Below are 8,117 nucleotides of genomic sequence, written 5' to 3' on the forward strand. Positions count from 1 at the left end.
TTTGACGTCCATTTGCCATATCTCATAATCGTAGAATGCGGCAATTTCTAACATGATTCGGACGGACTTTAGCTTCGCTACCGGTGAGAAAGTCTCATCGTAGTCAACCCTTGAACTTGTCGATAACCCTTAGCGACAAGCCGAGCTTTATAGATGGTCACATTACCATCCGCGTCTGTCTTCTTCTTAAAGATCCATTTATTTTCTATGGCTCGCTTCAACGGGCAAGTCAGTCAAAGTCCATACTTCGTTTTCATACATGGATCCTATCTCGGATTTCATGGCTTCCTAGCCATTTGTCGGAATCCGGGCCCGCCATCGCTTCTTCATAGTTGAAGGTTCACCGTTGTCTAACAACATGATTTCCAAGACAGGGTTGCCGTACCACTCTGGTGCGGAACGTGTCCTTGTGGACCTTCGAATTTCAGTAGGAGCTTGATCAGAAGTATCTTGATCATCATCATTAACTTCCTCTCTAGTCGGTGCAGGCACCTCAGGAACATTTTCTTGAGTTGCGCCATTTTGGTTCAAGAGGTAATACTTCATCAAGTTCTACTTTCCTCCCACTTACTTCTTTCGAGAGAAACTCTTTCTCTAGAAAGGATCCATTCTTGGCAACAAAGATCTTGCCTTCGGATCTGAGGTAGAAGGTATACCCAATAGTTTCTTTAGGGTATCCTATGAAGACGCATTTTTCCGAATTGGGTTCGAGCTTTTCAGGTTGAAGTTTCTTGACATAAGCATCGCATCCCCAAACTTTTAGAAACGACAGCTTAGGTTTCTTCCCAAACCATAATTCATACGGTGTCGTCTCAACGGATTGCGACGGAGTTTCGACGGTGCCCTATTTAAAGTGAATGCGGCAGTCTCTAAAGCATAGCCCCAAAAGGATAACGATAAATCGGCAAGAGACATCATAGATCGCACCATATCTAATAGAGTGCGATTACGACGTTTGGACACACCATTACGCTGAGGTGTTCCAGGCGGCGTGAGTTGTGAAACTATTCCACATTTTCTTAAGTGGTGCCAAATTCGTGACTCAAGTACTCTCTTCCACGATCTGAATCGTAGAAACTTGATTTTCCTGTCACGTTGATTCTCAACTTCACTCTGAAATTCCTTGAACTTTTCAAAGGTTTCAGACTTGTGTTTCATTAAGTAGACATACCCATATCTACTCAAGTCATCAGTGAGGGTGAGAACATAACGATAGCCACCGCGAGCCTCAACACTCATTGGACCGCACACATCAGTATGTATGATTTCCAATAAGTTGGTTGCTCGCTCCATTGTTCCTGAGAACGAGTCTTGGTCATTTTTCCCATGAAGCCATGTTCGCACGTGTCAAATGATCATAATCAAGAGACTCTAAAAGGTCCATCTGCATGGAGCTTCTTCATGCGTTTGACACCTATGTGACCAAGGCGGCAGTGCCACAAGTATGTGGGACTATCATTATCAACCTTACATCTTTTGGTACTCACACTATGAATATGTGTAGCATTACGCTCGAGATTCATTAAGAATAAACCATTCACCATCGGAGCATGACCATAAAACATATCTCTCATATAAATAGAACAACCATTATTCTCAGATTTAAATGAGTAGCCATCTCGTATTAAACGAGATCCCGATACAATGTTCATGCTCAAACTTCGCATGAAATAACAATTATTGAGGTTTATAACTAATCCCGTAGGTAAATGTAGAGGTAGCGTGCCGACGGCGATCACATCGACCTTGGAACCATTCCCGACGCGCATCGTCACCCCTCGTCCTTCGCCAGTCTCCGTTTATTCCGCAGCTCCTGTGAGTTACAAATATGAGCAACGGCACCGGTATCAAATACCCAGGAGTTACTACGAGTACTGGTAAGGTACACATCAATTACATGTATATCAAATATACCTTTGGTGTTGCCGGCCTTCTTATCCGCTAAGTATTTGGGGCAGTTCCGCTTCCAGTGACCCTTCCCTTTGCAATAAAAGCACTCTGTCTCAGGCTTGGGTCCATTCTTTGACTTCTTCCCGACAGCTTGCTTGCCGGGCGCAGCAACTTCCTTGCCGTCCTTCTTGAAGTTCTTTTTACCCTTGCCCTTTTTGAACTTAGTGGTTTTATTCATCATCAACACTTGATGTTCCTTCTTGACTTCTACCTCTGCTGATTTCAGCATAGCAAATACTTCAGGAATGGTCTTTACCATCCCCTGCATATTGAAGTTCATCACAAAGCTCTTGTAGCTGGGTGGAAGCGACTGGAGGATTCTGTCAATGACCGCGTCATCCGGGAGATTAACTCCCAGCTGAGTCAAGCGGTTATGTAACCCAGACATAGTGAGTATGTGCTCACTGACAGAACTATTTTCCTCCATCTTACAGCTGAAGAACTTGTCGGAGACTTCATATCTCTCGATCCGGGCATGAGCTTGAAAAACCATTTTCAGCTCTTCCGAACATCTCATATGCTCCATGTCTCTCAAAACGCTTTTGGAGCCCCGGTTCTAACTGTAAAGCATGCCGCACTGAACGAGGGAGTAGTCAGTCAGTACGTGTCTGCCAAGCGTTCATAGCGTCTTGGTTCTGTGGGACGGGTGATCACCTAGCGGTGCTTGTAGGACATAATCTTTCTTGGCAGCTATGAGGATGATCCTCAGGTTCCGGACCCAGTCCGTATAGTTGCTGCCATCGTCTTTCAGCTTGGTTTTCTCTAGGAACGCGTTGAAATTGAATACAACGTTGGCCATTTGATCTACAGGACATATTGTAAAGATTTTAGACTAAGTTCATGATAATTCAAGTTCATCTAATCAAATTATTAATGAACTCCCACTCAGATTAGACATCCCTCTAGTCATCTAAGTGTTACAGACACGCCAAGTCAACTAATCCGTGTCCGATTAACACGTGAGACGGACTAGTCATCGTCGGTGAACATCTTCATGTTGATCGTATCTTCCATACGACTCGTGTTCGACCTTTCGGTCTCTGTGTTCCGAGGCCATGTCTTCACATGCTAGGCTCGTCAAGTTAACCCTAAGTGTTTTGCATGTGTAAAACTGTCTTACACCCGTTGTATGTGAACGTAAGGATCTATCACACCCGATCATCACGTGGTGCTTCGAAACGACGAACTGTAGCAACGGTGCACAGTTAGGGGGAACACTTTCTTGAAATTATTATGAGGGATCATCTTATTTACTACCGTCGTTCTAAGCAAACAAGATGCAAAACATGATAAACATCACATGCAATCAAATAATAATAGTGACATGATATGGCCAATATCACATAGCTCCTTTGATCTCCATCTTGGGGCTCCGTGATCATCCTGTCACCGTCATACTCATCGACATGTAAGTTGTGATTCCTATTACAATAGCATGAACATCTCATACATCACATATAGATCATTCATCATTCATCACAACTTTGGCCATATCATATCACAAAGCACTTGCTGCAAAAACAAGTTAGACGTCCTCTACTTGTTGTTGCAGGTTTTACGTGGCTGAAGTAGGGCTCTAACAACAAGGTTTTCTTACCTACGTGAAAGCCACAACGTGATTTGTCAACTTCTATTTACCCTTCATAAGGACCCTGTTCATCGAATCCGCTCCAACTAAAGTAGGAGAGACAGACACCCGCCAGCCACCTTATGCAACTTGTGCATGTTAGTCGGTCGAACCAGTCTCACGTAAGCGTACGTGTAAGGTTGGTCCGGGCCGCTTCATCCCAAAATACCGTTGAAGCAAGATAAGACTAGTAGCGGCAAGAAAGTTGACAACATCTACGCCCACAACAAATTGTGTTCTACTCGTGCAAGAAAACTACGCATAGACCTAGCTCATGATGCACTGTTGGGGAACGTTGCAGAAAACAAAAAATTTCCTACGGTTTCACCAAGATCCATCTAGGAGTCATCTCTAGCAACGAGTAATTAGATGCATCTACGTACCTTGTAGATCGCCGAGCGGAAGCGTTCAAAGACGGGGATGATGTAGTCGAACACGACGTGATTCAAATCAACCGAAGATCTTAGCCGACGGACGTGCCTCCGCGTTCAACACACGTACGGAACGGATGAACGTCTCCTCCTTTTTGATTCCAGCAAGGGGGAAGAGAGGTTGATGAAGATCCAGCGCAACGACGGCGTGGTGTGGATGCAGGGCGTCACAGTAGCAGGGCTTCGCCTATACTGCGAGAGAGAGACGTAACGGGGAGAGCAAGCACCAAAGGCTGAGGTATGAAATCCCTCCTCTCCCCCACTATATATAGGAGGGCCAAGGGGGGGTGGTGCGCAGCCTAGGAGATCTGATCTCCTAGGTGCGGCGGCCAGGGGAGGGTTTCCCTCCCCCCCAAGGCACCTCGGGGTGCCTTCCACCACTTGGACTCCTCCGTGGTGGAAACCCTAGGCGCATGGGCCTAGTAGGGCTGGTGCCCTTGGCCCATATAGGCCAAGGCGCACCCCCTACAGCCCATGTGGCCCCCCGGGACAAGTGGCCCCACCCGGTGGGCCCCCGGGACCCCTCCGGTGGTCCCGGTACAATACCGATAACCCCGAAACTTGTCCCGATGGCCGAAACAGCACTTCCTATATATAATTCTTTACCTCCGGACCATTCCGGAACTCCTCGTGACGTCCGGGATCTCATCCGGGACTCCGAACAACATTCGGATTACTGCATATACATATCTTCATAACCCTAGCGTCACCGAACCTTAAGTGTGTAGACCCTACGGGTTCGGGAGACAAGCAGACATGACCGAGACGACTCTCCGGTCAATAACCAACAGCGGGATCTGGATACCCATGATGGCTCCCACATGCTCCACGATGATCTCATCAGATGAACCACGATGTCGAGGATTAATCAACCCCGTATACAATTCCCTTTGTCAATCGGTATGTTACTTGCCCGAGACTCGATCGTCGGTATCCCAATACCTTGTTCAATCTCGTTACCGGCAAGTCACTTTACTCGTACCGTAATGCATGATCCCGTGATCAACCACTTGGTCACCTTGAGCTCATAATGATGATGCATTACCGAGTGGGCCCAGTGATACCTCTCCGTTATCCGGAGTGACAAATCCCAGTCTCGATCCGTGTCAACCCAACAGACACTTTCGGAGATACCTGTAATGCACCTTTATAGTCACCCAGTTACGTTGTGACGTTTGATACACCCAAGGCACTCCTACGGTATCCGGGAGTTACACGATCTCATGGTCAAAGGAAAAGATACTTGACATTGGAAAAGCTCTAGCAAACGAACTACACGATCTTTGTGCTATGCTTAGGATTGGGTCTTGTCCATCACATCATTCTCCTAATGATGTGATCCCGTTATCAATGACATCCAATGTCCATAGCCAGGAAATCATGACTATCTGTTGATCAACGAGCTAGTCAACTAGAGGCTTACTAGGGACATATTATGGTCTATGTATTCACACGTGTATTACGATTTCCGGATAATACAGTTATAGCATGAATAAACACAATTATCATGAACAAAGAAATATAATAATAATGCTTTTATTATTGCCTCTAGGGCATATTTCCAACAAATACGGGGGCAGAGGCGGTGGCCGTATCCAGGAGGGATGAAGTGCTCCGGCACTTCGTCTGATGGCGTCGGAGACGGCTTCCGCGGTGGTGCGCCCGTACGCGCTGGGCACGATTCGAACCCATACGGGGGCAGAGGCGGTGGCGCGAGTTCGCAAGGGAACATCTCTTCTTCTCCGAGGAATGGCGCCGATGGACCTCCAAGGAGCCAATCCATCGGAGGGATGGTGAAGACAGATGGCGGCGGAGTCGTTGGTACGATGTAGTCGTCGGCGACGGCCGGAGCCGGAGCCGAAGGCCCAGCATGGTTTGCAGCGGTGGTCGGAGCCGAGGGTCCAGCCTGGTGCACCGTTGGTGCTCGCCCATGGAGCGGGCGGTTGCCTTGGCGTGCGTACCCATGGCGGCGGTTCTGGCGGTGGTTCCAGGCGAAAAAGCGGCGGCGAGGGCCACTCCTTGCGCCAAGTCCTTGACGGCAACGGCGACTTGCAGCACGGTGGCGATGGGTGCATGGACAGCGACGGTTCTCTCTCTGGAGGAAGCGTGCAATGGCGAAAGCAATCGACGGCAGGTCCCTCCCTGCCATTCTTACCTTTCTTGTGATGGCTCTCTGTCGCTCTCGGCAGAGCGAGTACTGATAACGTATAAAGTGAAAAAGTGATTTTTCCAGAAGTAAATGATTCTCATTGATTGGGCACTATATATACAGGGAGCGGTTACAAATTTGTGAGAGTATTTCTAACCGCAAGCAGCGGTTGCTAATGCGTGAGACATAACAGTAACTGCACTAAGCAGTTGCTAACATGAGAGAGGAAGTACAACTGCTTCTAGCAGTTAGAGAATACATAGTCGGTTCCTAAGTCGGTTCCTTAATTAGGACTTGATAATTAGTAAATAATCAAGTGCTCTAATTCTATTCCTAACAGGGCTGATAGAGGGCCCAGTCAACTGCCCAGTCAGCAGTTGACTGGTCAATGTTGACTGGTCAAAGGCCCGTGTGGGACCCATGTGTCATTGACTGAACAGTTAAATGATTTAAATTAATCTAATTAAATCATGGGGCCGAGCTGTTAGTACCTAATAACTCAATTAAATTTAGCTATTAGTTAATTAACTAATAGTGCGGGGTGGGGCCACCTGTCATTAGGCCAACTCTAAGTAATTATAAAAAAAACAGGGGCTAATCCCCATCGAACAGAGCCGGCCCCTTCGAGCGATGGCTCAAAGCCATGGCTGGGACGCGCGGCCGCTACAGAGGAGCACCGGCGGACGGTGCCCAGCGCGCGGGGCGGGGAGCAGCGCACGGCGCCGGGCCGCAACGGCCGGAGGCGGCGAGCAGCACTCGGCGCGGTGTCGCGCGGGAAGCAGTGGGGCGGCGGAGGCGAGAGGCTCGAGCGGCAGAGAGCATGCGGGGGAGGCGCGGCCTGGGGCGCGTGGCCAAGGCAGGGCCTTGCCGTTGCCGGAGCTAGGCGTGGCGCGACGGGCGTCGTCAGGGGAGCAGCAGAAACAAGCGGCAGCAGCAGCAGCAACAGCATCAGGCAGGGCAAGTAGCAACGGCAGTAGCATCGCAGGAACTGCGGGAGCACGTACGCAGACGCTGAACTACGGCCATGGCAGCCACCTGTTCGTACAGGCGATACGACGAGGGATCTGAGACCGGGGTGAGGGGGATTCGGAGGAGCAGCTCACCGGGGAGGCACAAGGGGGCCCGGTGACGGCTTAGTAGCTGCAGGCTCGCCGGAATCGCCGAGATTTGTCGGCGACCCGAGGAAGAAGAGGGCGGCGTCAAGGGCGATGCAGGGGCTCCGGGCTCGAGGTCGTGGACGAAGAGGAAGCAGAAGACGATGGCAATTCTCCTGGTGCATTCCTAGCCAGCGGGGAGGTCAGTGGCCGCGCGATGACGATGGCCATGGCAGCAGCAGCGCTCGGCGTCAAACAAATCGCAAGAACGAAAGAGAGGGAGAGCGATTGGGCGGCTAGGGTTCGTCAAGGGAGGGAGGAGGGCGTCGGGGCGTCCTCTTATCCACAGGGAGAGAGCGGGGATGACCGCCACGGGACCAGGGGCGCCATGGGATGGCCGCCACGACCCCCCCCCCCCCCCCCCCCCCCCCCCCGCCTCCTGTAGCGAGGTTGGGGATGAGGTGGAGGTGGGCTGCCCAATGTTGTTAGACGGGCCAAAGTGCACAAAGGCACTAGAGCCCATTAACACATAGTAGTTAGGCCTTTCCCTTTTATTTATTTTACACTGATTGCAGAATCCGTTTGTAATGTTTTGAGCTGTTAATTGGTTTTTGTAAAAATGTGGAACTTGGCCACATAAATACATTACAATATTTGGCACTACCACAAAAAGTTTGGTAGGAGATTGAATTGATTTGGATTTTTCACAAATGGAGAAGTATAAGAAAAGGGTGATTTGGAACTATTTTAATTTCCAAGGGAAATTAAATATCTCAAATGATGTTGAATCATTCATGAAAATTAGTTAGCGAATATCTTCAACCCACCGAACATTTTTACTTGACAGTTTGAAGAAATAAAAATTT

This window comes from Triticum urartu, chromosome 2 (genome assembly GCF_003073215.2).
Source record: "Triticum urartu cultivar G1812 chromosome 2, Tu2.1, whole genome shotgun sequence".
NCBI classification, from domain to species: domain Eukaryota; kingdom Viridiplantae; phylum Streptophyta; class Magnoliopsida; order Poales; family Poaceae; genus Triticum; species Triticum urartu.